Raw genomic sequence first — 9,901 nt, forward strand, 5'->3', positions numbered from 1 at the left:
TAATGTACATTTCTGTTGAAAAGCAACCTATAAAGTGACCTTGAACATATAATTATCATACCTTCATAATGGTTTATTATTCCTTCACTCAATCCCTGAGACCAAAGTTATCAAGGTCATCAAGTTTATCAAGTCTATAAAAGAGTGAATAGAGGTTCAGGTATCTCATCGCACTGAATTTACCTTTACGAGACCACCACATTTTGCAATTAACTTCCTGACACTCTTGACTGACTGAGCCTGGCCAAGCCTTTGTGACAGATCACTTCCCTTTGAGATGGCAACTGTGTGATAATCTGATTTGATCTACGGTAGTATATCGTGTGTCTGGTTAACAGGCTGTCTGTTGACAGGTGTTGATGTGTCCACACTGTAGTGCTAGTGTTAGTACTAGCCTGGAGAAGACAACACTGGGACACACCGACTACAGCAGATAACCTGGACACCTCAGTTCACACAAATAGCAAATAGATTTTTTTTAAGGTAAATCAAATCTAAGAAGTGTTTTTATGTTAATTATCTCTTTTCAGACTTGATATTCTAGGCAAAGTTATCAGTGGCTTATTTTTTTTATGTAAAAACAATAACATAAAAATAAATACAGTTACACACAGTCATTTACAATATTACTTATTAAATTCACAACTATAATAACATTTTATTTTTCATTAAATGTCATACACTTCCCTTCCATAGACTCGGTGTTGGTACATATAGCTAATTTATCGTTGCTCAATGTATATTTATTATTACGTGTTTTACTTTTCTATTATTTCTCTATTTTCTTTTTCTCTGCATTGGGAAGGGGGATACCTAGTCAGTTGTACAGCTGAATGCCTTCAACTGAAATGTATCTTAATCGACATCCACGTCTTCGGCGCCCAGGGAACAGTGGGTTAACTGCCTTGCTCAGGGGCAGAACGACAGATTTTTACCTTGTCAGCTCGGGATTCGATCCAGCAAACTTTCGGTTACTGGCCCAATGCTCTAACCACTAGGCTACCTGCCGCCCCGTTGGGGCCAATAAGTAAGCAGTTCACTGTTAATCTACACCTGTTGTTTACGAAACATGATGAATACAATTTGATTTGATTTGACTGGCTTATTGCAGTGAACAGTAGCAAACATGAACAGGCTTGGTCAGTCCTACATACTGTATCCACCATGGGAAACCATCCTGAGTGCCTGCTGGCTACCCAGCCACAACCTCAGCCTAGCCCTGAACTGGCCTGTCAATGTGGGAGGTGCAGTGTGATTAGTGAGCCTGTGGCAGGGCTCTATCTACTTTAACACAGTGCCCCCCCATCCCACTGCCATGTGCCATCCTACCATCCCAACCCCTCTGCAATCAGCACTATTTACTGGCTCAATTGATTCCTTCTCTTTATCTCTCTAACTCCTACATTTTCAGTGAGTGAGGGGAAAAAGCTCTTATTTTTCCCATTTTGAGAAATTATACTCTTGTACTTGATCCAGCTAACAGGATTTTCTTAAATTACTTTATAAAAGACCATCTTTTAACTTTCCTCTTTCTCCTCTATCCATTCATTAGCAGGTCTGCCTCGAGGCCTGCTCACATCAATTGGTTGGGTTAAAGTTACAAAGTTAGGCAGCTCAGCGCTCACGGTGGTTTGTGGGTGGGGGGGGGGCAGAATTATTAATTTCGGAAGTATTAGAAAAAATAAAGAGATTGAATTAAGAGTATTGGCCCTCTGTTATCCAGCACGGGGAGCCTCAGGGACCTACTGTGGTGAAGGACATTATGCTAATGCTCTCTTCCTTTCCCCAATATCTCTCTCTCTCTTTCCCTCTCTCTATTCTCTCCCACTCCCTCTCTGTCAATCTGTTGTCCCTCTCTCTATAATCTCTTCCTCTGCCCCCTCTCCTCTTTTCATCTCTCCCATCTCTCTCTCTCTCTCTCTCTCTCTCTCTCTCTCTCTCTCTCTCTATAATCTTCATCAGTCTGCAGAGACAGAGAGCTGCCCGGGAAAAAGACAGCTGTCAGTGTCTCCTGTCAGTACACTTCCCTCTCGTTGTCGCTCTCTCTATTTCACTCTCTCGCCTCATCTCTCTGTATTTCACTCTCTCGCCTCATCTCTCTGTATTTCACTCTCTCACCTCATCTCTCTCTATTTCACTCTCTCGCCTCATCTCTCTCTATTTCACTCTCTCGCTTCATCTCTCTCTCTCATTAAGTGTTGATTGCGTTCCAAAGATTTCCAAGAGCAAACCAGAGGGGAGGGAGGAGAATGTCTCTCTCTCTCTCTCTTTCTGTGTGTTCATGGCTCTTGTTCTGTCTCTCTCTCTACCTTGTGACAGAGAAGAGGATATCGTTTTCTCTTCATTCCCTCATTCTAATGTGACATGTATGATAGTGTAGTCAGATGATGGAGATCTTTATTCAAGGGGATCTTCATTCATTTACAGTCACTGATGGCACTCCTGTGATCCTCTTGTCCTGATCATTCTGCCTACCAGGTCATAATATACTGCAAATGCAAAAGATATACAGAAACAATCCAGTTAGTCCCAAGCCTTCACTGTCTCCATTTCGGTGGTCAAACTTTGATAAATTGAAGAGTTTAATTCCAAAACGCTATATATCCATTTTCAGAAATGTTGGTAAATGATGAAAGAGAGTGGTGTTTTTTCACATGGGGTTGTTCTAGGACAGACATGTATTTGTTTAAAATCTATCACTTGACGGTTTCAGTTCACAGGGACAAATAATGATGTTTCTTTGCAAAATGCTGTATATCCATCTCACTCTCAGAGAAATAAGCAGTACTGCTAGGTTTTACACAGTCAACTTTAACAAATAGCTACATTTTTTATTAAGAAATGTATAAATGACACATTTGTGACATGATAATTTTATTTATTTTTTATAATAAATTATTCAATACAGTAATATGAGATCTGTATGTAAAACATTTAGATTTTACAGTTTAGTAATTCAGCAGATGCTCTGATCCATTCATCTTAAGATAGCTAGGTGAGACAACCACATTTCACATTTAAAATATACATGATACAAACATTCCATTCCAGCTACACAATGGATACAGTATATAGCATTTTGCAAAAAGAAAAACATTTTCATACACATCAAAAATCTATTTATTAAAAGTCTGAGAACAGTAATAATTTACACACACATGAAGGTACCCATAAGCAATCATTTCTGATGAAAAAATACAAATTAAAGAAATTGGTTGATATAGCGTTTTCATTTTGAAAGGCAAGCGTTCCACAGTAATTACCACACTGATGAGCCCTGGTCCAGTTAATTAAGACTCCATTAGAAAATGATTGACCAGCATGGGCGATAAGGGGAGGGTGGCCAATGGGGAAGAGAGGAAGAGGAGGAGGAGTAGGAGGGCAGCGAGGCGAGGAGTCAGTAACAGGGCCAGTAATCTTACCGCTGGAGGGGGAGAGACTCCCAGCAGCACCGGCAGCATCCCGCTCAAGCCACAACAGACAGGTTTGATGTTCGCAAATATTAGCTTTGTGCAGGATGTAGGGTTTTCTCTTCCTTGACAAACTCATTGCATATTCAGAGGCAGATGTTGCAGTGGCAGTAGAGACGATGAGGAGGAAGAGGGCAGGCGGCCGAATGAAAGGCTGGGATGGCAGAGTTGCTGTCGGAGGAGCAAGTAATTGGCCCCTTGACGATGGCGGTGGCAGAGAGGCACTCGCAACTCCCCCCCCTGTTCTCTCATCTCTTTTCCTTCGCTCCCCCTCCCCAGATCTGATAAAGGTAAACGTGGAGCAAATTTGTCATTTGATGAGGGAGGGTTGCCACAAACAGAGCTGACATGATGAGCCTGTGATCTGCCTGTATGAGTGTCAGCAGGGGCCCAGGCAGAGATCTCAATCCTCCCTCTCCCTCCTCTCTTTCTCCCTCCCTCCCTATCTTTCTTTCTCTCTCTCACTCTCACACACACACAGCTCTTTGCGCATGGAGCCTCAGTAATTGCTGCCTGCCATCCATATCTTGCTCTCTCTCTCTCTCTCTCTCTCTCTCTCTCTCTCTCTCTCTCTCTCTCTCTCTCTCTCTCTCCCTGGCTCTTGTTCTGTCTATCTCTCCTCCTCAGAGATTTCCTCTCCTTTTCCACTCCTCTTTTCCCATCAAATAAAAACCTTCACTACTGCACCTCATTCAATGTCTGACTCTCACACTAATCTCAAGTCTACATGTCTTGAGCAGAGCACTGTCTGTGAAATCTGTATTATGCACCTTGCTCACATTGAAGCATATCATCTTGAAATATTTCCTTGTCCTCAAGACCACAGACACACAGAACAGAGCACAGAGATAAAGTTAAAACAAATGCAGAGAAATCAAAATGATAAATAACAACTTTATGAACAACATGGGTGGGAATCTGAAGGCCAGGGCTAGAATAATCCAAGACTGACTAAAGTGAAGGTTAACAACCAAAATCAACTTTTCCCAACCTGGGATTTAAACCTGCACCTCTCTGGTCACCAGTTCATTTATCTCACCGCCAAGTCCAAAAGAGATCATCTTCTAAAGCATTCATCAATGAAAATTGATCTTAAAACTCTCGGACCATCAGGAAGAAACCCATCTTCCTCATTCTGCTCCACTTACAGTAATTTTGCAGCACTTATCTGTTAGACTGCGGCAGGCTTCATTCTATCAGCCAGTCTTTTCCTCTCCATCTGAGTGAGAGGGTTGGGTTTGAGCTCCTTTACTCAGGGGTAATGGTTGCCTGAAGACTCACCCTGAATGTAATTCCCTTGATCTAGCTTTCGCTACATACATTCAGTATGAAACTGCCATCCTACAAGTTGTTTGTGTGACTTCAAAATGAGGGGCGTTGTACAAAACAAATGAATCAGCGATTGGATCATCTCTAACAAATCTAACCAATCAGAGTATCAAAGTTGATCATGTCATCATGTAGGCTGGCTCTGGCCCAACCCATCGATTTCTGGGACCAATCAGAATGGTCCCAGAATGTGTTCGCATTCTAGAAATCGTTGGGGAGAGAGGCAAATCAAGACTCATCGTGGAGAAGAAATGTCAATTGGCCGGTGTGATGTGGATGGGTAGCCAGGCAAGGGTAATGGTCCTGCCTGGTCCCATGACTCTCTAATCCAGGGACTCAATGGCCGAGCTACTGCTCTGTGCTGTTCAGAACCCCTGTCTCTGTGTATGGCCAATGATCTCTGTCCTTCTTTAAACCTGCGGCTATTTATTTTATTGTAACCCCCCCCCAGTAGTCATCGTAATCAGGACTGTAACTCCGGCCCTCTATTCACCACACTCAGATTGTCCCCAGCCTATATATTAAAGCACAGCTCCCTGGAACATCATTAGCAAGAACTGGGCTGCTGCTTATGAGAAGGCTGGTGTGGAGGGAGAGGAGAGGAAGGGTGCACTGAGGAAAGGAGAGGAGAGGGCTGGTGTGGAAGGAGAGGAGAGGGGGGGCTGTAAGGAAGGAGGAGGAAGGGGGCACTGAGGAAAGGAGAGGAGAGGGCTGGTGTGGAAGGAGAGGAGAGGGGGGGGCTGTAAGGAAGGAGGAGGAAGGGGGCACTGAGGAAAGGAGAGGAGAGGGCTGGTGTGGAAGGAGAGGAGAGGGGGGGCTGTAAGGAAGGAGGAGGAAGGGGGCACTGAGGAAAGGAGAGGAGAGGGCTGGTGTGGAAGGAGAGGAGAGGGGGGGCTGTAAGGAAGGAGGAGGAAGGGGGCACTGAGGAAAGGAGAGGAGAGGGCTGGTGTGGAAGGAGAGGAGAGGGGGGGCTGTAAGGAAGGAGGAGGAAGGGGGCACTGAGGAAAGGAGAGGAGAGGGCTGGTGTGGAAGGAGAGGAGAGGGGGGGCTGTAAGGAAGGAGGAGGAAGGGGGCACTGAGGAAAGGAGAGGAGAGGGCTGGTGTGGAAGGAGAGGAGAGGGGGGGCTGTAAGGAAGGAGGAGGAAGGGGGCACTGAGGAAAGGAGAGGAGAGGGCTGGTGTGGAAGGAGAGGAGAGGGGGGGCTGTAAGGAAGGAGGAGGAAGGGGGCACTGAGGAAAGGAGAGGAGAGGGCTGGTGTGGAAGGAGAGGAGGGGCTGTAAGGAAGGAGGAGGAAGAGGGCACTGAGGAAAGGAGAGGAGGGGGCTGGTGTGGAAGGAGAGGAGAGGAGGGGATGTAAGGAAGGAGGAGGAAGCGGGCACTGAGGAAAGGAGAGGAGAGGGCTGGTGTGGAAGAAGAGGAGAGGGGGGATGTAAGGAAGGAGGAGGAAGGGGGCACTGAGGAAAGGAGAGGAGAGGGCTGGTGTGGAAGGAGGAGGAAGGGGGCACTGAGGAGAGGTGAACTTTGTTAATGGAGTGTTTCTGTGTGCGAGTCACCCAGCTTTGAAAGCCAAGCCCCCTGGGTGAGGGCTCTGAAGCGCCGGAATCCGACATGAACAATCAGTTCCACTCCTTAAATCTCCTTTAGAAGCATATCTATTTGAACAGCCTTTCCTTAATTTGTTTCTCTATCAGTTAGTGGGTTGTGATCTGGCGGAGTGCTTCAGCAATATGAGGCACAGCTGAATGGTGAAATGGAGATGGTTCTCTGTTCCTCTCTCTTTCCTGGTCTCTCTCTCTGATTCCCTCTCTCACATATATACTCACTTTCCCTTCCCCCCCTCTGCCCTTACCATCCATTTAGGCAGCACTTCTGACTAATTTGTCCATCACGCTTCCTGTCTGCTCTCTCGGCTGGCGCTGTCTCCATGGTGATTAGGAATATTTTAATAAAAAGTAAATGCAGACAGTCACCAAACGGGTGAGTAGGGAAGGATGCTAAAATGTGTAGTATTACGTGTGTGAAAGATGTGTGTGTGTGTGTGTGTGTGTGTGTGTGTGTGTGTGTGTGTGTGTGTGTGTGTGTGTGTGTGTGTGTGTGTGTGTGTGTGTGTGTGTGTGTGTGTGTGTGTGTGTGTGTGTGTGTGTGTGTGTGCGTGCGTGCGTGCCTGCCTGCCTAGCCTTTTCGAGACCATGAAGCAAGAAAGCAGGATGGCCATTGGAAGACATTTGACTAGTTTGTCCAACCCAGAGCCATATGTCACTAGGTGTAAAAGCTGAGAGGTACTTCTAAAATGTATTCCCAGACACACCTGTGGCATCCAGTAAACATCAGGCATCCTGTGGACAAGGCCCCTGGGATAACTAACTAAGCCTGGCCCTGGAGCCATGCAGTGTGCCTTGGTCTGGCTAGGGCTAGCACGGCTGGGGTTTGTGTGTGTCTCGTGCATGCATCCATCCACATGGCCTAGCTGGAAGCGGAACAGAAGCATTTAGTCGACAGCTCCAGCCATCCAGTGGCCCACTCTGGAGATCACCCTGTTTGACTTTTCCCACAATCCCCTGGAACAAAAGTGTCATTGACATGAGGAATGTGCCAGGCCACCACGTCAGCCCCCCGTACCCCTCCATCACCCCCAAAAACCTCAACCCACACTGGACTCACCAAGTGATTAGTTAGGGATTAAAATATTTGCTGTGCAAATATCTGTCTGATCCCACACCGTAGTTCAAAGACATGGGCTTAACCATCCCTTCTCCTAACTTTACAAGCATCATAGACAACCCTAGACACCACCCTTAACATCTTCAAACTCACTCTCCTCATTAGCAGACAGAGTTGACTTGCTTGAAAGCCCAGGGGAGAAAAGATGATGGTAACAGTCTAAGGACAATATTTTGAGCAAATGAGTGTCAGCGCCTACATGTGCAGTAGTGAGATGGCTTGTTTGAAGTGCATCATGTGAGGTGCTGACATGCTGCACCTGCTGATGAAGCACTGATGGGTTAGCTATGTGGCCCACTGACACTGGGGTTAGACATGGAAATCAGGGCCTCTTCAGTGTGAATGGCAAAAATGGCCCAAACATGGAGGAATATCGACTGACCAATGAAAAAGAGGACTCATGGAGGACCCATGAAGGACCCATGCTCACTGTTAGAGGTCCATTCTGTCACCAACACCCTAATCTGTTTTTTTAAGGTCCAATGCAGCTGTTTTTATCTCAATATCAAATCATTTCTGGGTAACAATTAAGTACCTTACTGTGATTGTTTTCAATTAAAATGGTCAAAAAAGAAATACAGTAGCATCTTAGCAAAGAGCAATTTCTATATAAATAATTTTGCCAGGAATGTCTGGGAGTGATATGAGTGTGGGGTCTTATTGACCGAGCCTAAAAAAAATTGCTGTCTGTCATTGGTCTATTAACTTATACTGCCTGGTGATGTTGCCAGGCAGGCCAAAACTCCATCCCACCAAAACAGGCTGACATTTCAGGTGGCCTTTTAATCAGCTCGTACACTAAAATGGCATTTTCACAATGTCACCGTATTATTCCAACCTAAGTGTGAAAAATGTATAAAACACAGAAAAATCACGTTTTTGAATGCGCTGGGCCTTTAAGGCTGGCTAATTTACCATCAAATCTGATTTCTCGGGCTAGATTCTATCAGATCCGTGCGAGCTGATATCTGCATAGTAGGTTTTTTGCCAGTGTCGGAGGTGGAACAGCATTAGAGATGTCAAATCCACAAGCAGGTAAAACCAAGTATATGTTCCTTTCCAAATCACGTAAAAATACATCTGCTGGTTTATGAACGTGTCTCTGCTTATATCTGGGCATCTGGATTGACGAAAAGCGATCTTTCAAAAAGCATGTTAATGAGTTAGTTAAGAATTGTTATTTTTTTAAGAATAGGTCATTCCTTTCATTAAATAGCAGAAAACAAATAATTCAGTCAACATTCATTTCGGTTATAGACTATGGGGATATTGTCTATATGAATGCAACTGCCACTGTATCAAAGTCATTGGATGCAGTTTATCATCATAACTCACTACTCTTTATTACGGGCGATAGGTTCAGTACACATTGCTGCATTCTGTATCAGAAAGTAGACTGGCCCTCTGAAGTCTCGTAAACCGATGCATTTCACTCTTCTTATATAAAACCCTCCTGCATGACCTTCCACCGTATACTTCATTGTTAACGTACGAGATACCAGACCCGGTCTCAGGGAGGGCTATCTCTGGAGGTCCCTTTGGTCTCCACTGAGTTAGGTCAATTTGCCTTTAGTTTTTGTTGCACCTTACTTGTGGATACACTCCAAGGCTCTCTAAAATCTAATGAATTGGTGCGTCTAGGGCAATTCAAAAGGCTGACTGAAGAATGTGTTTGTTTTCTATGATTGTGTTTTGCTTTTAGTGTATTGATGTGAATGAATATTCATGTGTATATTGGTGTCTATACTTGATGTGTTTTGGTGTGAAAGAGACCTTGGTCTCAGCATGACTCCTTGACAGAATAAAGGTTCAATAAAGGTGTCCACATACATAGGTTCGGTTTGCTCCTAGCAGAATTCGTCTAGGCGAAGTGAACATCTGTGCTCCAATTTCTGTTAAAATACCTTTGCTTGAAAAAGCGACAATATTACTGTTTGTCCCTCTTGAGATGCCGTAAACCAGTACACTTCCTCAAAATAGTCTGAATGAATCTACTAAGTCAAGAAATATGTAATTAATTTGGACATTTTTGCAGAGGTGGACTTAGTCGCACATTTTTACATCCAACTAAGATGTAAGATACCGGTACATGAAAACTAGTCGTCTGTTGTTGAATGACAACAAACCCTTAACTAAGAATCCCTACTATTGACTAATCATCCACGACTGGGCGTAGACTACCGAACTTCAACTAGCCTCAAGGGAAAAATGTGTGTGCTTGAACAGCCCCCCCAAAAAATGACGAACAGGATATCTAGGTTGACTCATTTTATCTGGCTTTGGAAAGACTACAGCCTGATGGGAGCCCTACTTCCTTGTCCAATTCTGTTCCCACCCTCGAAGACAGGCTTTTCAAAACAGGGGCGGTACTAGTTTGTACA

This window comes from Salmo salar, chromosome ssa01 (assembly GCF_905237065.1).
Source record: "Salmo salar chromosome ssa01, Ssal_v3.1, whole genome shotgun sequence".
NCBI classification, from domain to species: domain Eukaryota; kingdom Metazoa; phylum Chordata; class Actinopteri; order Salmoniformes; family Salmonidae; genus Salmo; species Salmo salar.